This window comes from Ambystoma mexicanum, chromosome 3p (genome assembly GCF_040938575.1).
Source record: "Ambystoma mexicanum isolate Mex_15411 chromosome 3p, UKY_AmexF1_1, whole genome shotgun sequence".
In the NCBI taxonomy this organism is placed as follows: domain Eukaryota; kingdom Metazoa; phylum Chordata; class Amphibia; order Caudata; family Ambystomatidae; genus Ambystoma; species Ambystoma mexicanum.
The window spans coordinates 71,910,831-71,936,653 of record NC_090925.1 but is presented as its reverse complement, the minus strand read 5'-3'; positions in this window follow the sequence as shown (position 1 = coordinate 71,936,653).

The window sequence follows — 25,823 nt, the reverse complement described above, 5'->3', positions numbered from 1 at the left end:
ATAAAGCATTTCAGCTACCTCATCCTCTATACTACTTCTAAGTAACCAAATCAGTTTACCAGTAGAACATTATCCATTGTTGATCACTGTCATATTTTAAGTGTGATATCCAATATTAATTTATTATAAAAGTGTGATAGATATATATTGTTATATTTCTCAAATAAACCTTTTAAATTTGCAAAACAGACCTACTTCTTGGCTCTGTGGGGTCAGGGGAATTCTAAGGGAGTGGTGTTATATAAGGGTTGTCATCCAGAGTACATGAACTGGACCTAAAAATATATCAATAAGGGTTTCCCTCAGCATCCCAGACTAGGCATTGACTTAGCTGTAGTGTTGAAATGAAGCCGCTTAACAGCTTGTCATATTATTCCATAGTCGGGGTACAAGGAACAAGAGCGAAGGTGGGGGCCCACACTACTCAGCCTATGTCCCAGGCCCCTTACCGTACAAAGTACGGCACGATGGAGGGCCTGGGGGGTTGGGTGCAGGGTGGGGGATGAAATGGCGCGAAAAGCAAGGGGAGGGGCAGCCAGGCGGCGCCCCCACCCCTGGTGCTGCCAGGAAACAAGCAACACTACAGGGAAAGGTGCGAAGGAAAAGCAACAGGGGGGCCAGGGGAAGCCCGGCCCCCAAAGGGACAACAAAGGAGCAGGGGAGTATAAGTAACCACACAGAAACCAAGAGAAGGACAAACCAGGTAAGGAGCTCACCTCATTCGGGTAAGCTCCTAGGGCCTGGAAAAGGGGGAGATGGAAACATTTTGCCACCCAACCCACCCATCAAAAAGGAAGGAAAGGAGAAAGAAGGAGGAACCGGAACGCCAAGTACTTTCTTTGGTACACGGTAAAAGAAAGTCGTAGGCGGCAGCAGGTGTCCGGGGTCGGATGCCCAAGGGTAACAAAGACTTGCTGAGGAGAAGGCTGTGCATCTCCTCCAACCCTGGACACGAAATGCCCAAACGCATCTGGTGTGATGTATTCTGTTATGTTATGTTTTGGTGTTATTTTAAGTTTTCCACACCCAAGTCTGCTTGTCATATTATTCCATAGTCGGGGTACAAGGAACAAGAGCGAAGGGGGGGGGCCACACTACTCAGCCTATCCCAATATAAATCCAAACCTATACCACCCCCAGTTTAGTTCAGATTTAAATGACAAACTAGAATTACCTATGAGGTCGTGGGGGCCAAGCACACAATCTTTTTGTTTCAGAATCTGACAGAGAGAGTGCCCCTGTGCACAGTAGGAAGCTGCAAGCAGAATGGATGAGCGTGCAGAAGCAGGGGACTTGCAGTGGCAGGGCAGGATAGTAGAAAGCTGCCAGAAGTCTCCTTCCGTCTTCTTGGCTAAGCTTGCGGTGCGTGCTTCACTGCACTTAAATGCAGCTCGTCACCGGAGCACGGCCCGCAGCTGCGCATGTGTATTGGAACACACTAGAGCATGTGCATTTGCTATGTTGCCCTCCACAATGCAGACGTGCGAGCCCCAAAACCGCGGGCAGAATGCAGTGCGAGCCACACCTAGGCTGGATCTGGATCTCATGTTCCCCCTCCCCCTGAACCCCCAGTCACAACAAGGAGGTTATGTACACGAACGAACGAACAATGACTCTCAATCTCACAGAGAAAGAGTCATTTCAGTAAAGTTATTACACACGGCAGCTGCGCAGGCCCATACATGCATCATCTTCATCTATGTATCCTTCCCCCAAGAAAAGAGGCCCCATGTGTCAAGGCCCTCCGGGGAAACTCCCGGTTTCCCGGTGGGTCAGTCCAGGCCTGTCCCTACTAAAGCCCTCTGCTGCTCTAACTCCAAATCTTTGCTTGTCAAACGCTTATCCAAGCAGAGAGTGGGTGAAAGTCTCTCTCCTCGGCTGGTGCCTCTCTTTGGAACAGCATCCTTGACCCGCTCAGATTTGAGCCGGATCTCCTAAAGTTCCTGAAACTTCTCAAAACTCTACTCTTCTCTACCTATGTCCCTATCTCCCTTCCCTGCTAACCATCCCATTTCCGCTGAGCCTGGCAGCCGGGTCCTTCATGAATCTCACAAGCACCCCCTCAGCATTGCCCTCGGGCCCCCCACCTGTGGCTGTGCATCCCACCCTTGGGATTTCTCCATCCTAGGACTCAGCCAGCAGCCTCCACCCCTGGCACCCATTGGCACTTCCCTCCGGGGCTCTCACCAGCACTGCCCATACCTTGCTCTCCCATCCCCCACGTCCCCCATCTCCTGCTTTTATTTTCACTGCACTTGCACGTCCAAATGCCACAAGAACTTGTAGGACCAATATTGTATACTGGCATTTCTTTCTTTTGCCTATATTATTTGCTCCCTTTATCCCCCCAACTTGCCTTGTGGTACCTGGAAACACCATTGTCTTGAATAGGCACTTAACAAATGTGCAATAAATAAATAAATAAATAAAATGCATAGTGGCTAAAGTGCCTACCTGGAACCACAGTACTACTAAAGTAGCAGCAATGCCAATCCTAAAGTTGGAACAGGGACAGCCTGATAGGTATAGATCTGTCACTTCTTTTGGTAGCACTAGCCATGGGCAGGATAGATCATCAGGAGGGGTGGCAGCGCTACACTACTTCAACACATGCAACATTAATACGGTGGTACCAAAATAAAAATGTCCAACCAAGGGTCTCAAAAAATAGGAAAATATCCATGAACAGAACTAAATAGAAAAACTAAAGACCCAACCATTGTAAGGAAATACAGGGATCCAGACCTTGAGAAAAAAGGAGGACTCTGGGTTAATACGCAGGGGTGCTCAGCCAAATCAAATGATTTCATCAGCAAAGTAAATGTACAAGGACAGTTCAATTACAAGACAAAGAAAGGCTCCTAAAAGTCAGAAGGGTCCTTTAAGGTGAACCAAGGGGACAGGCCCTCTTCAAATACTATATGTCTTTGGGGCACAAAAGAATTGAGCTAGGCATTTCAATAACAAACCGGAGGTCTCTGTAATTTTGATGCCTGCGGATGTTGGTTCAGGGAGTGGGAGCTGTGGCACAGGGCCCCGCAATGAAGTGCTGATTGGAAGCCATGAGACCTTGCAGGTCAAGGACGCTGGGGACAGCAGCAATGCTGGGTTTGTGTCGTGGGAAGTCTAGGTAGCCTCAGGTTCAAAGTAGTGGAAACTTCCTTCAGCAGCGAAAAGGCTTGTCTGGCTCAACGCGGCACTGGAATACTGCAGCGACTTTCAGCTTAAAGAATGTGGTGAGCAGGCAGTGCTGTCGAGCTCCAGATGCTAGGGGACTTGCAGGGTCTCAGATGCAGAGATGTTGGAGCTTTGGTCTCATCACTAGTTGTCAGGCCTCCTTCTTCTTGTTGTGGCCCTCTGCTAAGCACCGGGATGCCTTCGGGCCACTCTTGCGCTACATAAGTAGTTATAACAAAACATAACAGCGTGTAATGAAATTCAGACATGTGGAGGAGGTAGTGGAGCAGCAAGGTCAGAGATGACTCCTTCAATTACTGTGCAGCCTTTTGCAGAGGCCACCTAGCATGTTAGCCTGCTGTGTAATTCACTCAGTAAGGCGCTGTCTCTGTGTGCCTGTTGGAATTCAACTCTTCATATCATGATCATAGTACATGAACATGACATGTCTAGTGATGCAGACACTCGGCCAATGACCTTCTGAAAGGATCCATACATTTTTGTGTGACGATGAATATGGTGTTCCTCCTATATTTCCTTAACCGAGAGTCTAGATTAGAAGTCATGGTGACAGCATTTAGGCAGTCTGCATGTGAGGATAAGGAAATTTCAGGGAGTTGCCAATTACCAGCACGTGATACAAATCTGTAGGGATGCACTAGAGAGACATTAGGAAGCTTGGATGAATAAGAAGAGAGGCACAAAAGTCAGAGAACAACAACCTTTTGAGGGACACCACCACTGCCAAAAGGTTTCTGGAAAGTGCACACTCATTCTTCTCAACTTTGGTCACTAGTTCAGGGGGCATGAGGATGAGCTTTTACACAGTAAACAAATGCACAAGGTTCAAAAATGTCACCCTGTCATACTTGCTGTATGCATGGGGAGCGTCACAAGAATTAAGCGGGCAACCAGAAAACCATGTGGTAGATTAATGTGTTCTCAACACATGCAAAGAGGATAGGGTGGTGCTGAATAATGCACCTATCATGGCATCCATTAGTACAATCGGAGCCCGGACCCTCTACTGGCAAACAATGGGCATTAAAGGCAGTAGACACTGAATGGCTTATCACTCTGACTTTTCTCTCCTGCCCAAATGGCACCACACGTTCCCCCACGACTATCAGGATGCTGGGGTCGGGTGGTGGTAAAATGGCTCTGTTAATGCTGGAGACAGTGGGTAAGCATGTGGTGGGCCAGACCCGGGGGTGGGGGTTGGGAGGGAGAGTGGTTGAGAAGTTATTTCGACTGGACCAGATTGAGGGGGTTGGTAAATCACTTACTGTGAACCAGTAAGTTATCTGACACACCGTTGCCACCATCATAGGTGGAGACGCATGCTGCAGTAGATAGGCCTTTGGCATCAGATCTGTGTGCTATCTGTACACATCATTGCAGCACACACATATATAGTGCTTGTACATGGATGAGGTGCCCCGGATGCTCTTCTGTGGGTCACCCTGGTGATTATTCTTCTGTCTGAGATTTTCTATTACACCCAGTCCTGTGATCAGATGAGTTGTGTCACGGGTGGGAATGGCTTCTGATCGACCTTAAATCTCTTAGAGAAAACCTGGTCTTGCCATGCGCCCTCTGCCTGGGCAGGCAATGGTGCCGTGGTCCCTGTCTCCTCCTACGCAGCAGACAATGGTTCAGTGGAAGTGGCCTCAGTCTCCTCCTGCTGAGTCGTCCGCTCTGGGTCCATCGTCGGCTTTTCCACCTTGTGCTCTTCAGTCGCCTGCATTATCACCTTCACCTGCTCTGCCCGGTCCTAATCACCCACATGCACCTCTGTGGCTACTGCTCCCTGCCCTGCTGCTAGGAAACCACCACATCCTTTGTCAAAATAAAGATCCCTATAATGGTCGAGGTTGTGCGTTAATCTTCGAGTGGCGTTGCACATACTGCCATCTTCCCCTGGTTTGTTGTCACATCCTCCCATCCTTGCCAGCCTCCCCAACCTTCAAGTCTGGCCTCCGATGTCCCTACTCCTACATGGCAACCTTAAAAAAAAATCTGCCTTTTCCACGTGTTTCTCTTCTTGCCTGCCCGCATGTCTGTCCCTCCACAAGCAGGTCTCTTCCACCTTCCACCTTCTTGCACAACCGTTGTTCTGTCCTACCTTTGTCTCCCCCTCCTTGTCTTGACGTGCCCAGAAACACTTGTGTACAGGCGTGTTATAAATGCCACGCCATATCATATCACCTCAAGAACTGACCTCTCCAGCAACATCAGTATCTCCCTCTCCTCAAGCTCTGACCACCGTTCACTGCCTACCTCTGACATGGATATTGAGGAGTAATCAAGATCCTTATCCCCCCCACCTCTGGCACATCCACCAGATAAAGTGGCATGCCGCAAGTGACGTGGTGACAAGTGATAAACACAAGCAAAAAGATTCACAACAAACTGATAAAAAGAGAAGGGAGACGTATCAGGTTCATGCAAAGGTCCTGATGACAGACATTGCAAAGAAATATGGTAGAAACATTTCTTTAACAATTTTCATCAATTACATTTTTTGTGGATCTCAAAGGTACAAATTAGAAGGGGAGTTACAAGAGGAGCAATTTTGTTTAATTGTTTGGGGGTGTCATATAGAAAAAGGAGCATTTGAAAGTGCAGAGGAAAGTTTTTAAATTATTAGGTCGGTGGACCTAATATGTTTTTTAATGTGACTGCATCGGACATCTTATCAAGCTTGGCACACATGTAATTTCACAGCACCAGCTCTTCATGCCAAAGTAGCAAAGAACAGGACCATTTCAATTTTAAGTGACCAATATCATCATTTCTTAAAAGTACTCCTCAACCATGTGCAGGAGATTGACTGCACTACCCAGAAGTACTTCAATACCCGTAATTGCAATGTAGGAGCATTTCTCAGGCAGTTATCGTGGTTTTTAACGAAACAGTGCCAGTGCGTCTTGCAGTACTGCTCAAAGTTTTATCGATCAATTACAAGGTTTCTTTACTTTTAAAAGTAAAAGTAACCACATGCATCATCAGGACTTTTTTCATAATGTGGGTGTCATTTTGCAGTCCCCTATAGTGCGGAAAAAGTTAAGACCACGAATTGAAAGTTTACTCATTGATTTTACACATATGTTGGCACACTTTTTTTGGGTTGCAGGCTCAGAGCTAAACTGCCACCTCCCCCACTCAACCTGCCAGTAAGAAATACTTTGCCACCAGCATTATGGTGCTGGTAGATAGACAATGGTTTCCTTTGGAATATGCCAGCCTTTAACACCTGCTGACATCAGTAGAATTCCATAAGAATCCAAGTTAAATACCCTCCGCCACGTGCATATGAGGAAGACATTTGCACTTGTTTATGCTATGAAGTGCAAATAATGACCATAATCCTGGGTACTCACACATTTCCATTCAGACACATTCCATTTTTAGTGCGAAGAATGTAGAAAATGCAGCTAGGGTCTGCATTACACACTGCTAGAACCCTTGTGCTACTTGCATTACAACGAAAATGCACCCCCACCCTGCCCTGCAGGTATTTACACTATGCCCCTTTTGAAAATGTAGGATGATGAAACACACTCACATGTTTGAAATCTTTAAAAAAGAACTGTCCAAAATCAATGGAATCAAACAAAAAGACAATGGACCTCATTCTGACCCTGCCGTATCCTGGCAGTAGCGCTGCCAGCATACCTGCAAATGTGGATACCGTTCCGTCGCACAGTCCGGTGGCATTGTTGCCAGATTACGGGTGCCAGAGTGACGGTGTAAATCCCCATTCATATGACGGTAACGAGGGCTTCTTTTCCTGGTAGGGCGTCTGGCTTACCTAGGTGCCCCACCGGCAAACCTATATTCGACCATGAATACCAACCAGCACCTTTTTACCAGACCGATTGACTCGAAATGAGGCCCAATGTTTTGCAGCAAAGGCTTGCATTTGGGCTAATTTGCATACACCCAAGGCTTTGCTCAAATACCTCTGAACTAGATGCGTACTTTCAATGGTGGCTGCTGGGTGGCAATGCAGGATCTGGGGCTTGGCTCAAACGACAAATTCTTCTTTCATAGTTCAGGTGAAAGTTTTTTTTTTCAAGATATTGTACACCCAGCATATCTTTGCAGGTGTACGCTAAACGTGCCCGAATGCTCCATGGCGTGGGTTGATGAAGCTATGTATGAATTAACAAAACATTGACTGAATCCTATTGGTGGATGATCCACAGCCTGCTGAGGGACTAAGAGGTCAGCCGATGGACCAGGCAATGAAAATGATGAGGGAGTAAAGTACAATTCCATTACCTGTTTGTGTTCTTTCTCTTCCAGGACCCATCTAGAGGAGGCAAAGAAAGAAACATCGACTGTGCGCTTCTGGTGGTCGGATGAGGATGTGTAAGTAAGGTACACCTAAGCTAACATGACCTTTTCCTTTCACAGGCAAAGGTCAACAGATAAGGCTTGTGCACATGTTGCCTTGGCTATTCTTGAGACTGATGAATAAAGTGGCCGATTCTGAAAGTGACGATCTACCATATCTGAACGGAACGATGAACACAGACAAAACAAATATATATAAAACAAATATATATAAATTAACACTGCCATGAGAGACAGACAGTTTTCTGGAACAAAAGTCTTGCATGTTGGCTAATTTGCATATCCAGAATGCATTGCATCTTTAGCTTCAAACTGGAGGTGAATTTCTAGGGAGTACTACTGGGTGGCACTGCAGGATGTGTAGTTTGGCTCAAATGGCTTGTTTTCTTCTTTCACATTTCAGATGAAAGGTTTTTTTTCAAGCCTTTTTAACCCACCATAACTTTGCTGCTTCACAAATATAAATCGATCATGGCTATATTGCAAACTAGAAAGCCATTTTTTCCTTGGCCCACTAAAGCCGACATCACTTGAAAACCATGTACCTCTTCTAATCTGATAATCGATACATGAACCTTCCTGGTGCTGTCTAATCTCTATAAGCCATCTATGGTATGGTTTATACCTTCCTGGTACCTGCTAATCTCTTTCAGCCATCTATGGTATGGCATGAACCTTCCTGCTACCTGCTAATCTCTATCAGGCATCTATGGTATGGCATGCAACTTCCTGGTACCTGCTAATCTCTATCAGCCATCTATGGTACGGCATGCACCTTCCTGCTATCTGCTAATCTCTATCAGCCATCTATGGTATGGCATGCACCTTCCTGGTACCTGCTAATCTCTATCAGCCATCTATGGTATGGCATGAACCTTCCTGGTACCTGCTAATCTCTATTAGCCATCTATGGTATGGCATGCATCTTCCTGGTACCTGCTAATCTTTATCAGCCATCTATGGTATGGCACGCACCTTCCTGCTACCTGCTAATCTCTATCAACCATCTATGGTATGGCATGAACCTTCAAGCTACCTGCTAATCTCTATCAGCCATCTATGGTATGGCATGCACCTTCCTGGTACCTGCTAATCTCTATAAGCCATTTTTATTGGTACGGCATGCACCTTCCTGGTACCTGCTAATCTCTATCAGCCATCTATGGTATGGCATGAACCTTCCTGCTACCTGCTAATCACTATCAGCTATCTATGGTAAGGCATGAACCTTCCTGGTACCTGCTAATCTCTATCAGACATCTATGGTATGGCATGCACCTTCCTGGTACCTGCTAATCTCTATCAGCTATCTATGGTATGGCATGCACCTTCCTGGTACCTGCTAATCTCTATCAGCCATCTATTGTATGGCATGAACCTTCATGGTACCTGCTAATCTCTATCAGCCATCTATGGCATGGCATGAACCTTCCTGGTACCTGCTAATCTCTATCAGCCATCTATGGCATGGCATGTACCTTCCTGGTACCTGCTAATCTCTATCAGCCATCTATGGTATGGCATGCAACTTCCTGGTACCTTCTAATCTCTATCAGCCATCTATGGCATGGCATGCACCTTCCTGCTATCTGCTAACCTCTATCAGCCATCTATGGTATGGCATGCACCTTCCTGCTAACTGCTAATCTCTATCAGCCATCTATGGTACGGCATGCACCTTCCTGGTACCTGCTAATCTCTATAAGCCATCTTTATTGGTACGGCATGCACCTTCCTGGTACCTGCTAATCTCTATCAGCTATCTATGGTATGGCATGAACCTGCCGGCATGCACCTTCCTGGTACCTGCTAATCTCTATCAGCCATCTATGGTATGGCATGCATCTTCCTGGTACCTGCTAATCTCTATCAGCCATCTATGGCATGGCATGAACCTTCCTGCTACCTGCTAATCTCTATCAGCCATCTATGGCATGGCATGAACCTTCCTGCTATCTGCTAATCTCTATCAGCCATCTATGGTATCGCATGAACCTTCCTGGTACCTGCTAATCTCTATCAGCCATCTATGGTATGGCATGCACCTTCCTGGTACCTGCTAATTTCTATCAGCCATCTATGGTATGGCATGCACCTTCCTGGTACCTGCTAATCTCTATCAGCCATCTATGGTATGGCATGAACCTTCATGGTACCTGCTAATCTCTATCAGCCATTTATGGCATGGCATGAACCTTCCTGGTACCTGCTAATCTCTATCAGCCTTCTATGGCATGGCATGTACCTTCCTGGTACCTGCTAATCTCTATCAGCCATCTATGGTATGGCATGCAACTTTTTGGTATCTTCTAATCTCTATCAGCCATCTATGGCATGGCATGAACCTTCCTGGTACCTGCTAATCTCTATCAGACATCTATGGCATGGCATGCACCTTCCTGGTACCTGCTAACCTCTATCAGCCATCTATGGTATGGCATGCACCTTCCTGCTATCTGCGAACCTCTATCAGCCATCTATGGTATGGCATGCACCTTCCTGCTAACTGCTAATCTCTATCAGCCATCTATGGTACGGCATGCACCTTCCTGGTACCTGCTAATCTCTATCAGCCATCTATGGCATGGCATGAACCTTCCTGGTACCTGCTAATCACTATCAGCTATCTATGGTATGGCATGAACCTGCCGGCATGCACCTTCCTGGTACCTGCTAATCTCTATCAGCCATCTATGGTATGGCATGCATCTTCCTGGTACCTGCTAATCTCTATCAGCCATCTATGGCATGGCATGAACCTTCCTGCTATCTGCTAATCTCTATCAGCCATCTATGGCATGGCATGAACCTTCCTGCTACCTGCTAATCTCTATCAGCCATCTATGGTATGGCATGAACCTTCCTGGTACCTGCTAATCTCTATCAGCAATCTATGGTATGGCATGAACCTTCCTGGTACCTGCTAATCTCTATCAGCCATCTATGGTATGGCATGAACCTTCCTGCTACCTGCTAATCTCTATCAGATATCTATGGTATGGCATGCACCTTCCTGGTACCTGCTAACCTCTATCATCCATCTATGGTATGGCATGAACCTTCCTGCTAATCTCTATCAGCCATCTATGGTATGGCATGAACCTTCCTGGTACCTGCCATCTATGGTATGGCATGCACCTTCCTGGTACCTGCTAATCTCTATCAGCCATCTATGGTATGATCTCTATCAGCCATCTATGGTATGGCATGTACATTCCTTGTCGCATCCAATCTGTCTCCTGCATCCATGCTTGAGTGCCTGCCTAACATTCTGCGGGGCACTAATCTGAGTCATGCGTCAATGCAGGAGAATGTTGGCCTTTTTCATAAGGCTACAGTTCTGTTTCCAGCATCTATACGAACAGCCTGTAGGCATTTCTTATGGCTGATGTATTTAAAATGCATCCTCTGCCTAGTCTAGAACACAAGTAGCCTCATCATGGTGTGCTAAGGTTTCCATCAAAATGACATTTGTGCATTATTTTCATTCCACCATGGATGAAATAGGTAAGGCAACTTCAATGATGTTTCCATGTCAGTTTGAATCACTGCTAGGAAAGCAAACCAAGCTGTGGGTTGGGATTGCATCAGAGAGGCGGGGATTCAAAGGGAATCATTGTATCTCATGATTTCTCTGGTTGGTAGGGATTCAAATGTGTGTATGCTCCAAACCCCAAAATCCCCTGAAATGTCTCTGATAACGTACCATATGGGGTTCATGGCACGCATATGATGGCATCATTGGGGCATTTGAAGCAGTACTTGACATATGAGTACCAATCAATGATTGGCTTTGTCAATGCTTGTTTTTTAAAGCAAGCTGTGCTTGTTTACCCTTAATATTTCTTCTATGACGCAGTAGAGAACAGTGTCTCGAATGGACCCCTCCTCCCTGGTGTGTTGTGGCATTCTCAGATTGCATTCAATGTGTAACTGGAAAGGTAGATTATGTAGATATTAATTAAATTAGTGCGTGGACGTAAAACATTAAAGTGAAGATTCCTTGGTTGCTGTGCAGGAAGTGAATCGCAGGTCACGCATGTCATCATGTCGCTCTGACTGGGGGCACTCTTAAGGACGTCTCAGGTATTTTGTTTCCAGAAGTGAACAACTTCTTCCACATTAAGAGAGAGAACCTTGCCCTGTCATGCTGAAAGCAATGCAAGTCGAGCTCTTTGAAGAAACACCTACAGTATGCATTTAAAGCATCACAGATGTGCACTTCCAGCTGCCCCTGTTCACCCCCTCTGTGCACAGTGCAGCCCAAATTCACATAGCTCGGATATGCTTTTAAACACACAGAAAGCTGCACAATGCTTGAAAGGGTAACATCTCATCCTGTGATGCATTTTCTTAAGTGTGACAGCAGTGGGATGGTTGTCCTGCTTGCCTTTCCATCCCTCAAGCAGGATACACTTGCTTATACTCTGTATTTCACATATCATAATATCATTTACAAGCCAGTCTCTCTGACTTGCATTCCCAGCGCAGACATACGTATTCTTGGAATATTCTCATATATTAAAATATATCAAAACACTGACCTTAGGACCAGCCTTGGTTGCAGGTCAAGATCTTATTTCGAGATGGAGCAGTCACTCAGCCTGGGACCAGAGCACAGAATACCCATCACAGGGCAGAAAGGACACGTGAGTAACACACAGTAGAGAGGTAATGCTTGCAATGGCATTCGGCCCACATCTGCTCTTCAAGCAGACTCCTCACCCAGCACCTGGTCCTGCTAAGGAGCGACATTATATTGGCTTTGATTGTTTTAAGATGTGGCCCCTGGAGTCAAATGTCATACTCTTCTTGGTATCACCTACACCCCCAGAACCTGCCTGGTTTTCCCTTCACCTGCACCAGGAGCCTGATTAAAAAACACTATCGACCAGCAGTGACTGGCCATCTTTCTTGATTACATGTTTCCACCTACCTGATGCAAAGTTGTTCCTGCAGGTGTGACAGAAACACGTACTTGTTTATAGGTTTTACCCGTCACCAGCTACACTTGCCTGATTAAAAGTGGTATCCAACAGCTGTGACTGAAGCACTTAGTTGATTAAACATGTTACCCATGGCCTGCAGCACTTTCCTGATAAACTGTTTATGCATCAGAAGCAAACGCAAAATATGCCAGATTAAAAGTTTCAGGATCACTTACAATTTGGCGTTATTTCCTCTGCAATACCGACAAACTAAAATACTGTAGCGGCATGCAGGAACATGAAATCTATGGGCCTCATTCCGAGTATGGCGGTAAGGGATAGCGGCCACCGCTAACGAGAGCGGTGGCGGTAATCCCTTACCGCCATACTCCGAGTTCCCTTTGCGCCATGGAGGTTTGAACACCTGCTTTTAGCAGGTGTTAAAAACCATGGCGCTAAGGGACCTTGATGTTAATTACGCCACCGTAATTCACGGTGGCGTAATTAACGCCTTCCCCACTCCCATTATGCCCTATGGGGCAAGAATGGGAATGGGGAAGGGTAAATGGGGATTGGGGAATTACCGCCCCGCCAACCTTGGAATGGGGCGGTAATTCCGCCATCCACCAAGGCGCTGCTGGTCCGGGTACGGCATCAACCAAGGCGTTAATAGCGCCATTGGTTAGCACCGTACTCGGAATGAGGCCCTATGCCTCAGTCATTATAGAAATGTTCACAGGTTTCGTCCAAAAAGACCAAATTGAAAAGACCTATTCAACCAAAAGTCCGAAATAAGGTACTACCAAATGTTCTACCTTCTAAAAGATCGACTTTTGGTTGGGTATGTCTTTTCAATTCAGTCTAGGGCTGCAGGGCCTGTGGGGGTCCCCCCCAACCCCTGCTTACTTTACTATACAGGACAGTGAGCGGGTGTTGAGGGGGGTGTGAGTGAGGGTACATGTAGGCTGAAAAAGAAACAGCACATTTTGCAACTTCTCATAATGCTGAGGTGAGTACATTTCCACAATTACGCTGACATAATAAAAACGCAGCACACCTTTAGGGGTAAAAGGGCCGACAGGAGGGTGAGCAGTTCTGCAGGGGAAGTAAAAGTGCAGAGAGGAGTGAAAAACCCGAGAAAAACTAAGGAAAGAGTGGAAAATGGGCAGGCAAGGTCCTGGTGGTGAGCAAGTAGTGGGAGGAAGGAGGACATGAAGGAAAAGCGAGGACAGCCGAGAACAGTGGGAAGTGCTAGATGGTGTAGTGAAGGTGAAACCTGGAGAGAGGTAATGTTAGTTAGGAGACAGGTGAGGGGGGCACGCACAACCTACAGAGGACAAGATGGAGGAGGGACACATTGTGAGGAAGGGCAGCAGAGTGAGAAAGTGGCAGTGGTCAGAGACAGTGAGAGTAGGAAGAGAGAGAATGAAGAAGCTGAAGGGAGTGCAATGGAAATGAAGGTTGAAATAAAGAGGAGCAGGCAGGATATTACGGTCTAGCAGAAGCGGGGCCAAGTCAGGAGGGGAAATAAGAGATTATAGCCGGAGCAAGAGCAGAGCAAAGCACAGCCACTAAAGGGACTGATGCACTGGAGCAGAGCTGCCAAGAGAGGGTGGTGGGTCGGAAGAGAGATGTTCCAAACCAAAGGTAGGAACAGAGGCATGAACACAGAAGGGAGAACGCCAATAGAACGTGAGTAAAAACACAGGAGAGCAAGGGAATAATAGGACAGAAGAAGAGGAAGGATGTAGAGAGTCAAACTACAATATTCTAAGATAAGCAGAAGAAGAAGCCACAGTTTACTGTTGACTTAACCTTGGGGAGCTCCCATATCAAGATGAAGTATGTGTTCCTAGATCTGTAATATACAAGAAATTAACATATATGATTAATTGATATGTATTCTTATGTCAGTACCGAAAAGTGGCAGAGCCCGAACCATGTCATGCAAAGTTTTGAAAAAGAAATTTCAAGAACACATGTTTTTCTATATGTTCATATTATTCATTTACAATAAAGATTTATAAAACTGTTTTTGAACTTGAATACATTATTAAAGGTCTCTCCTTGTGAATACGAGTCAAGTAGTTTAAGAAAGAGCAGTAACCTAATGGCCAATAATGATTCTGTTCCAAGCAGCATGACTCAGTGTAGGCACCATCTTGAACTTTTGAGATCTTGGCAATTTACGCAAAGTAGCTATTCCCGAATTACATGAATACTCCAAATGTACTTAAAGTAATATCTTTGGCTTAAGTACAGGTCTGGAAATATAATAGTAAATGCTCATAGCTTGACTTTTCTGGCCCATTTGTTTAATGATGAGGTTCAGTATTCACATGAGCAACTTAAAAACCAGTATCCTTTATCGCATTCATGTTTTTAAGGTTCACAGGTCAGGAGTTATGATATGATATGATATGATAGTTTATTTATATAATTGCTGTACTCAATGTGCTTCAAAGAGCTTCAAGGCAAGGGAGGGAACAAGGGAAAATACAATAACATTCTTAAAGGCCATGAACAGTAAGGATGTAAAATTAACAATCATACTGGGCCTGACGACATTTCAGATAGTGGAAGAGCTAAAACATAGATAAGGAAGGGAGGGGGAGAGTGGGAAGAACATGGAAACAGACAGGAGACTACCATACTAGGCCTTATGACATTTCTGGTAGAGCCGGAGAAAAACAAAAGGTGAGGGTGAGGGGTGCAGAAAGGGAGGGGAGGAACAAAACAAGCAACTAGGCCTGATGACATTTCAGATAGTGCTGGGTGGGGGCGGGCATCTAAGGGGAGGGGGGAGGAGAAAGACGAGGCCGAGGCTTCTTTTATGCTACGTCCAGTACCAATTCTGATAGAGAAAGTGCATAGAAGAAAGTAAGGTGGGAGATAGGAAAAGGGAGAAAGGGAGAGGAGGAGAGAACAGAGAGTGAGCACTGAAAGAGTGGAGAAGCAAGAGGGGAAAGCGAATCCAATTGCAGAAGTCAGTAGTAACACATAATGTTGCAAGCCAGGATACAAGATGGAGATGGTAACAGCATGATTCAGGGCCACCATGAGTACAAGATGCAAAGGAAGTCCAGCATGAGAGTTGAGAAAGGGTGACGCACCATGAATTAATGAAGTCCATAAAAGTCAAATCCAGCATTTGCCACAAGACAATGATGGTGAAACCAGTATGTATCGGGCCAGACTCATGCAGAAGTAGGTTGAAGGGGAGAGGGAGGGGGAGCAGGGTAGAAGAATCAAGCAAAACAGCCAACACCTGTCTGCGAGAAGGGGTGGGCACAAAGGAACATCACCGGGGGACCAGAGGGGACGGGGATGGCCTGTGGAGACAGAGGGAGTTACACATGTTGGTGCATCCTTACCTGCTGTCTGAGCAGGGGTTCGGGCCCTGGGTCCTCCTGGTCTGAACAGGTCCAAACAGGGATCACTCTTTTCTTCGTCTGCCCTTCACTTCGGACGCATGGCAAGAGATGCCCTTGATCTAAGAGGTAAGAGCAGGAAGGAATAGGCAGGGCTAAGAAGGTGGGTGGTGCTTAGCCCAACCTAGACCCACTTGAACCTGCTCTCCATCCGCAAAGGAAAAGAGACTGGAGGGATCCTTAAGTAGGGAAAAAGAGCAGCAACCACGAAGGCGCGGGTGGGCAGTTCTTGCTAAGTGGGGAACAAGAGTGGCAACCAGGAAGGTGCCAGGTGGGCGGGGCTTAGGCCAGGTGACCTAGACCCACTTGCACCTGCTCCCCATCTGCAAAGCAAAAGAGACTGAGGGCTCCTTAAGTGGGGAAAAAGAGCAGCAACCAGGAAGGCACCAGGTGGGTGGGGCTTAGGCCAGGTGACCTAGACCCACTTGCACTTGCTCCCCATCTGCAAAGGAAATGAGGCTGGAGGGCTCCTTAAGCAGGGAAAAAAGAGTGGCAACCAGAAAGGAACCAGTTGGGTGGGGCTTGCTAAGTGGGAAAAAAAGAGTGGCAACCAGGAAGGCACCAGGTGGGCGGGACTTAGGCCAGGTGACCTAGACCCACTTGCACCTGCTCCCCATCTGCAAAGCAAAAGAGACTGAGGGCTCCTTAAGTGGGGAAAAAGAGCAGCAAACAGGAAGGCACCAGCTGGGCGGGGCTTAGGCCAGGTGACCTAGACCCACTTGCACCTGCTCCCCATCTGCAAAGGAAAAGAGGCTGGAGGGCTCCTTAAGCAGGGGAAAAAGAGTGCAACCAGAAAGGAACCAGTTGGGTGGGGCTTGCTAAGTGGGAAAAAAAGAGTGGCAACCAGGAAGGCACCAGGTGGGCGGGACTTAGGCCAGGTGGCCTATTCCCACTTGCACTTGCTCTCCATCTGCAAAGGAAAAGAGACTGAGGGCTCCTTAAGTGGGGAAAAAGAGCAGCAAACAGGAAGGCACCAGGTGGGCGGTTCTTAGGCCAGGTGACCTAGACCCACTTGCACCTGCTTCCCATCTGCAAAGGAAAAGAGGCTGGAGGGCTCCTTAAGCAGGGAAAAAAGAGTGCAACCAGAAAGGAACCAGTTGGGTGGGGCTTGCTAAGTGGGAAAAAAAGAGTGGCAACCAGGAAGGCACCTGGTGGGCGGGACTTAGGCCAGGTGGCCTATTCCCACTTGCACTTGCTCTCCATCTGCAAAGGAAAAGAGGCTGCAGGGCTCCCTAAGTAGGGGAAAAGAGCGGCAACCAGGAAGGCACCAGATAGGCGGGGCATGCTAAGTGGGGAAATAGAGCGGCAACCCGGAAGGCACCGGGTGCGAGGGGCTTAGGCCAGATGAATTTGGACCAGAAGATGACATTGGGGGAGTACAGGTTTAGAAATGAGCTTGAAGTCAGCAATCCCCAACCTTCTACCACAGTGAATAGTTACAAAGCTACCATAGTCAAAAACAAAACAACCATATTCTAAAGCCTATTGAAGTCCATGGAAAAATAAAAATAATGCAAATATGAAAAAAGTCAAATGTTTTTGAAGGTAGAATTAAATTCACTGTTAGGAAAGTTTAAAAAAAATACATCCTCAGTGAGAAGTTGAGATCCTCCCCATGGAATCCTCTTTCTGGTCAGCTGCAGATCCGATCTGTTTACTTTCACATCTCTGCCCCAACTCGTATCGATCTGTTCCATCACTGTTCAGGATATTCTGTGATATCCCACCCTTTTAGAGGAAATAGGCCTTAACTCATCACATGGATTCTAACAGCTTCTCATGGCTTTCCCTCTAGGCAATCTTACTACTTGCAGTGCAGACCCTATGCTGGGCGCATAGCACAGGGGCAATGCACTCATATTGGGAATTATATGATGCTTTGCAGCATGGAATGCTCTGTAACCTGCGTTCTGTTGATGTATTCTGGCATTAAACACAATATACATGACCACTGCACTCGCTTTTCTTCTTTATTTTACATTTCACGTCTCTCTGAAATGCACTCCCAGCACCCACACCAAGAGCCTATCACACATTAGATATAGGAGCAGGATTCTGACAATACTGAATGCAAGGTGCTTGGCCAGCACAGAACCCACAGGAAAGAACAGTTCACCTCCGAACATGTGCATTCATTTAAATAGGTGCATCCTCTGAACATGTTAAACTTGCACCATTTGTGACAATCAGCCTCGATATGTGGACACTGGACACATACCATCAATGTCTGAAGTTAAAAGAATGTCAGGCGTAAATAATGATAGCAACACCTGTCCGGTATCTATATCAAAGCGAGCACAAGAGATAATACAATTGCAATTCCTAATTACGAAACACAGTCCACCTGGCATATCCTGCTTCATGACACACAATGACCTGAGACTTCGAAAAATATTATTTGGAAGGACACTACATGAATGGTGGCAAAATATTGTAAATAAATCCAAACTTCATTTGATTAGACATCACTGATAAAATATGATTACATTTGAATCACAGTCATGCAATTTAATTAAGGACAAGTGACTAGGATGTACTATGGATACCATGAATGGAAAGTTGGAATGCAGCAGATAAGGCACTGTCAATTCTGCAGGACACCTTGGACTATAAATGAGAACTGCACGTTGATAGACTGAGGCATGCAGCTAGAACTCAAATAGCAGCAAGTAGAGTGGAGCAGCTTCTGCATTTTACATTCTGACTGTAGTCAACCAGGGGGAAGAGGGAATCCTCGACTATATTACCCACCCTTAGCACTTCTAAAATAGATAGTACACTAAGAAGTGAAAAATATATATTCTTGTAAATTTACCAAGTGTAATTCGTATTGATGCATTGTATGAAATAATAATTCTAACATATGAAGTAGTATGGTTTGTAATTATTTCAAACATACAAATTAAGAATGCTACATACTGACAAATGTAAATAGACGGTTCCTAGTGATTGCATCGACAGTCAAAGCATCGACAAACCATACAGTCAAAGCATCTAAAAAAACATCGAATTCATGTTTTTTTGGAATTTTTTTATGGCGGTTGCCCACCAATCCCCCTTTTTAATGGTTTAAACCACATTTTTACTAAATAAACCCTTTACCATTGAAAATAATGCATTCAATGTTTTTTTAATGTTTTTTTTCAATGGTGTGGTTTGATAATGCTTTGTTTTAGATGCAATGACTGGATACCAAATAAACCAAAGAAAACCGCCCCTTTTTGCCCATTAGATAAAAAACACTTTGACACAGTAAATCGCACTGTAGAGCCTCCAGTCCCAAACCTTGTGCCACAGTGCTAAACATGATGACATAATTTAAAACTTTATGTTAGACTAGCTCTGTATGCCTCGACATTCTTGATGTGTTCCGATTACAGTCCTCCATTCTACCATTATGTTAATTTTCTTCTTTTCAAGGCAGTTTTGAACTCATTGTTTTTCAGGGTGTAAATAATAGGGTTGCACATGGGACTCACTGCAATGTAGGCAAGAGAGAATATTTTGCTCTGATTCCCTGAGTACATTGAGGCTGGGCGCATGTAAGCAAACAGGAGAACTCCGTAGAATAAGACCACCACAATGAGGTGTGAGCCGCAAGTAGAGAATGCCTTGGATCTCCCGACTGCGGATTGTATTTTCAGGATGGCTGTGATGATGTGTACATAAGACGTGAGGATTAAAGAAAATGAAAAAATTGGCACTATGACACCCAGGACATAAGTCAATATTTCCAAGGTGCGAGGGCTGGTGCAAGACAGATTCAGTACAGCCAAAATATCACAGAAGAAGTGGTTGAGTTCATGAGATTTACAAAAGGAGAATTTTGACATTGTGATAGTGTGAGTTATTGGTACTATAAGTCCACACACCCAGGCTCCAGCAGCCATAAAGAAACACAAAGTCCTACTCATGATCATTGTGTAGTGTAAGGGATTGCAAATTGCGGCATAGCGATCATATGCCATGATGGTCAGGAGAATGAATTCTGTTGAAACAAGTGCTACAAAGAAATAGACTTGTAGCAGGCATTCCCAGAGATGAACTTGTGGACTCACCTGAAAGAAGTTGACCAGCATTCTTGGGAACATCACGGAGGTGTAACAGATGTCTACAAAAGACAGGTTGCTGAGGAAGAAATACATGGGGGAGTGCAAACGCGAGTCCCTGTAGATAACTGATATGACAATGAGGTTACCTGAAATGGTAACTAGGTAAATCATCAAAAATACAAGAAAGAGGTGATTCCGCAGATGTGGAAGATCTGAGAACCCCACAAGAATAAATTCCGTCCAAGATGTCTGATTTTCCTCTTGCATCTGCCAAGAACTGCTTTTTTGTTGGAAGTAAACTTTATCTAAAAAGAAAAAAACACAATGTTTGAGAAAACAGATTCCAAAGACATTGACTGGAAATTATGTGACAATATGACTTCTCCTCTGGAAGAGTCTCAGGGTAAGTATTGACTTTGCCGCCTACTTAACCCCAACACTTCTACAAACCAACAGTGATCCCAACAATAAAGACAAAACAGGCATAGCTATGAGATATACATCCTTGGCCTTTTGTGGCAACCTGGGTGGAGGGAAGGCTATACTCTCAGAAGTGGTGTGAATGTGATACAGTAGCACCCAAACAGCAAGGTACAACCATCCCAAATAAAAGGAAAGTCCAATCAAGGCCAAAGGTACCAACTTTGGTTGGGTGATATGTGTATGTAAATATTTTCTCTGTGCCGTTCTTTGGCAAATGCATTGCATACATGACAAGTCATTGCTATATACCAATATATATACTTCAATTCAACACACCAACATACAATTAACTATAAAACACACTATACAATCCACCCATGTATAGAGATGATAGATATGCACAAGATAGAAAGATTCGGCACACTGGGTAAAGAAACATGGATGAATAGGAAATACACAACCACAATGAATGTAAAGGTACACATCATTCAATGGAAAATGGTGTAAAAATGACCTAACCAGTCACTAGGGCCCAAGGATCGGCCAGAGGGACACATATGATTGAGTGCAGTGAGTCATGCTGGGTGAAGTGGCAAGCTGGCATCTGGTCTGTTCAAAGCAGGGTTTCGGTGCTTCTCGAGTGCATCATTTGGGTTGTGTGGTTTGGATGCCTCACCAGAGTTAGAATCAGAGTGAAGTCGGTTTGAGACTTAGTTAACTGCTGGTTCGAGTCGTGATGTGATGCGATGCTCCAGAGTTTCTAGTCGGTATTCGGCAGTTTGATGCAGCAACCTTTATGATCCAATGCAGAGTTAGAAGAAGCAGCAGTTCAAATTATGTTCACAATGGCGAGCAGGTTGTTCAAGCCCAACTGGTGACATTGGCTCGATGTGGCAGTGAGCTGGTTCGAATACAGCAGTGGTTCGAAGTTCGATGGCGTGCCAAAAGCAGCACCAGCAATTGCCTCTGGTTTGAATTTTGCAAACACAGTTAAAATGCATTGCAACCAGTTTGATGCCGTACAAATGGGAGCTTTGGCTGATCTCGTCTTCCAGATGCTGTGAAACCCACAAAGGGGTGAGTCCTTTCAGGTTCTGCTCTGCCATTCTATGAAAGCTTGCTGCAAAGTTGCAGATCCTTGTCTTGAGAAGTCAACATCCTAAGTACTCTGGCAGTGCTCCTTCCTCATCTTAATGGCTGAGGGCTTTGGAAAGATCATCTCTCTGATGAGAGGTCGACATGAATTCTTCCTTAAATCTTTGTGATGCTGGAAATCGCTTATGGAGGGACAGGGCCTCAAGTCCATGTTCTATCACATCTCTGTGAGTGTTTTCTGTATGTTTTCTGCCAGTGAGGTCCATCCTGGACCTCTGGCAGTGCAGCTCTTAATTTGATCTTTTGACGAACAACACCCATGGCACATTGTGGCAACCATGGGTTGGGGTACATCCTTGTACCCCTTATGTGTGTTTTGGGCACCTGTGTGTTGCCCAAAGAGCAGGGTATGGGCTGGTGACAGCTACACACTGACTTGGCAGTGGCTGTGTGTGTACTCCATTTTGGGACACCCAAGCCCTGCCATATGAACCATTGGATTCCTACACAAAGGCAAGATGGCAACTGTGGCCTTGTGCTTTCAAACACCATATATTTCTCTGTTCCCTCTCCCCCTGACTGGCTGTTGGGTGAAAATACCACATATGGCTCTATGGCTGCCTCCTGTCAAACTGACCGGAGCCTTTGCTGGTTTTGTGTATTGTGGGTACACCGTATGGGTGCGACCTGTGTGCATGGAGTTGGGAGTCAACTCACATTCTGTGTTGTGGGTGTCTGGTTTCTGTGTCTGGTTTCTGTGTCTGTGACACAATGAATGAGACATCCCTGACTGAAACTGACATGACTGCAGTGTAGTGTGCTGAAAGGCTGGATACTTTCCCCAATCCACATTCTTTGTTATGGGTGTTTGGGTGGAGTAAATGGCGTGGATGCCTGTGAGCCTGATTGGCTGTTTGCCTACATAAGTGCCCTTTTGCTTGATTGTCTGACTGAGCCTGGCTTAGCCAGAGTGAATGGGGAACTCTGACTTACCAATTTGTTCAGAAGCTGAAGTCGAAGGTGAAGCAAGAAGAAGCTATCCTTGAAGCCCGGCTGGAAGAGGAGTCTGCTGCTGCACTTCTTCAATGTAATCCAAAATCTGTCATGTCTTCCAAGGACTGATCCAGAGAGGACCTATAAAGGAGACCTCCCTCCGAGCTACGAGGGACCAACGTGCAAAGCTGCTGCTCTTCATCGAAATATCCTGAAAGCCAATCCTGTGTGCCTGCCATCCAGAAAAGGGGTCTTCAAAGTCCAGAAGTGGACTACCGGACATCTTGAGTCAGAGAAGTCCATTGGGTCACCTAGGGTCTAGAGGATAACTTTGTGACTGCTGGAAGCAGTTGCTGCCTACTACCCAGATGAGGGGGTACCCTGGAATAGTCCTACTGGATACCCAGAGCTGCAAAAGTTCCACACTGCCTAGGAAATTTGAAAGGACATCCTTGCCATCATCACCTACCACTTTTTCCCACCACCGGAAGCTAATGAAGATGTCCAGAGGGTCCAGGCCTGGTGAGGGTCGAGGTCCACTCCATTGTTTGAGTCCAGGTCCCCAGAAGGTGTCCAGACATCCCGACTGCGGCTGCAGCACCAAAAAACTGAATGAGGACAACCGCGTAAATCCGGAACCCGACACCAAACGTAACATATGCACCCGTTGCTGCCAGACGTTATTGAAGGGTCCCAGAGGTCTTACTTTCATCCACCAAGCCTTTAAGGATCCCACAGCAAGTTCCATCTTCACAGGATTTCAACAGCCAGACACATTGTCGAACAAATGAGAGCACTGCGAAGTGTAAAACTGCTGCACTTCATAAAGAGCTTGATTCCTTTTTATTCTTGGACTCAGCATCCCAGTGGCTGCTTTTTCCAAAGGGGGTTCTTCCTGAGAGGCAATCGTCAAGTAAAACCGAGAAACTCTGCCACTTCATCTGCTAAGGCACCAAAGTTACTTTGTCAAAGAGCCTAAGGTGTCATCCAGTGGTGCCAGACTCGTCTTGGATCCTGTTCTCCCATGGCCTCTCATGTACTTTGGGGTGGTAGAACATTTTTGCGAAAGCACAAGGTTATTGAACATTATTGGACTGAGCTGTAGAAGACAGAATAGGTTATTCCCTAACTTTCCATTACAGGTTGCACAGATGGGGGGGATCCTCACTCAGAATTATCTATGTAGCCAAAAATATTCTGCCACTGTTTACCACTAACCCACCTTTCTTCCCTATTCTATTCTGTTACACCTCACTTAAGAATCCACCTGCCTATTTAAAACTGCCTGCAGCTAGTGCATCTATGACTGGATTTAAGTAATGTGTGCTACCACATAGAATGCATATGTTTGCCATTCTTTGAATAAGTATTCCAAATAAAAAGTGTTATTATTTATATGTATGTATTTAAGGTAAAGGTAGTAATTGTATTTTATATAAAGAAGCTGTGTTATCACCTAACATAGTTTGTGTACATTCCTCTGTGGGGATTTTGGGGAAACACTGTACTCAAGAACCTGCCTTCATCACCTCCTGGAAGCTTAAACCTGGCTGCTCACCACATTTTACCAAAGTGAGAGCCTTGTTGGGGTGCTCTTTGCTTTTACCGTAACATATGGAAGTCAGAAGTACAGATAACCCCCTCCAGTCTTTAGAATCTTGAAGTCCACAAATGAAGCAAAGAAAGAGTGGGAGAACCCCTCTTTTATAGGTGAATGTCCATGGGTGAATGGACAAAAGCAAGCCTGCATTAAGTGATGCAATAGATGTTCATGTGACAGAGTGCTTTGCCAGCTTGCATCCCACCCAAAGTGTATTTATTTATAATTGTGTTGCAGAGGAAGCAAAGCTCAAGGGCAACTTGTTTGTCTTGGAAGCAAGACAATGCAGTGCAAGAATGGTTTGAATCCCGATCCTGCGGTTAGAAACCACTCGTTGGTATGAAGCGCTTTATAAAAGAACAATAATAATTATAATTATAATAATTTAAAAAGGGCTTTTTGTCATAGCACTGCACAAACAAGGATGGTACAATAGCGTGTGGAAACTAAAAGCAAGTTACACAATCAGTAGGAACATAATAAGTGAGTTTTTAAAGCAGAACAAATAGAGTCCAAGGTTGGCGAAGAGCGAATACAGAGAGGTAAAGTATTCCAGTATTTAGGAGCCAAGAGGGAGAAAAAACAAGAGTGAAACAAGAGTGAAAGAGTAAAAACAAAGGTTTAGTGACTGTAAAAAATAACAGAATTGCGAACAAAGTGAGGAAGCCGCAGCATAAAACGAGACCAACAACCAGAGGTAAGGAGGAGCAAGACTGTTGATAGGGCATTTATAACACGCCTATACACAAGTGTTTCAAGGTGTGACGAGGCAAGGGGGGAACAGAGGGAAGACAGAGACAACAATCTTACTAGGCGGGGTGACATTGTGATTGCGCAAGTGCAGGGGAATGGGAAACGTGCAGGGGAAGGGGAAGGGGGCAGTGCAGTACATGGGAACGACTGTAAAATACATAGAATAAATAAAAATCAATAAGAAAAAAGTGCAGCCAGCTGGTGGCAAGTGCTGGTAGGGGGCTGTAGGGATACAGAAAACAGTCCCCAAGTGCGGGGGATGCCAGGGAGGCAGTACAGGGGTGCAACTGGACGTGGGCATGAGGCCAGAGTGTAACCACGTTTCCAGTGCAGTTTCAGCCAGGGGAGAGGAGGAGAGAAAGCAGAAGCAAAGGGGAAGGTTTTGAGGTGCTTCCGGAACTGGAGATGGTTCTCCTCAAGTTTCAGGGAGGCTGTTCCAGAGGGAGACCCCAGCCGAAAAAAGAGATCTCCCATCAACTCGCTGCTTGGAGAAGCGACTGACCCTGAGGGAGTTGGAGGTGGATGAGCAAAGAGCATGAGAAGGAAGATATTTAGGAAGAGAGAGTTGAAGGTATTGAGGCCCCAGCCCCCAGAAGGCCTTGTGGACAATGCAGAGGGTGTTGAACTTAATCCTCACAGCCAGTGGGAGCCAGTGCAGTGATTTCAGTCCTGGAGAGATACGATCACTCGGCGTGAGGCCAAGGACATTTCTTGCAGTCCAGTTCTGGATGAGTCTCAGAGGGCAGAGAGTACAAGCAGGCAGACTTAGAAATAGGCTGTTGCAGTAGTCCAGTCTATAGAGAACTGGAGCTCTGGAGACAGTGAGCTTCTGGGGGAAGGAGAGGAAAGGAAGAATACCTCTGAGGAGGTGCAGCTGGTAGTGTGACTTCTTAGAGACGTCAGAGATATGAGGAGAGAAGGAGGGTATGGAGCCGAAGATAACCCCAAGGTTTTTAGACTCACAGGTGGGAGCAAGAAGAGGGCCAAGAGAGGCAGGCCAGAAAGTGAC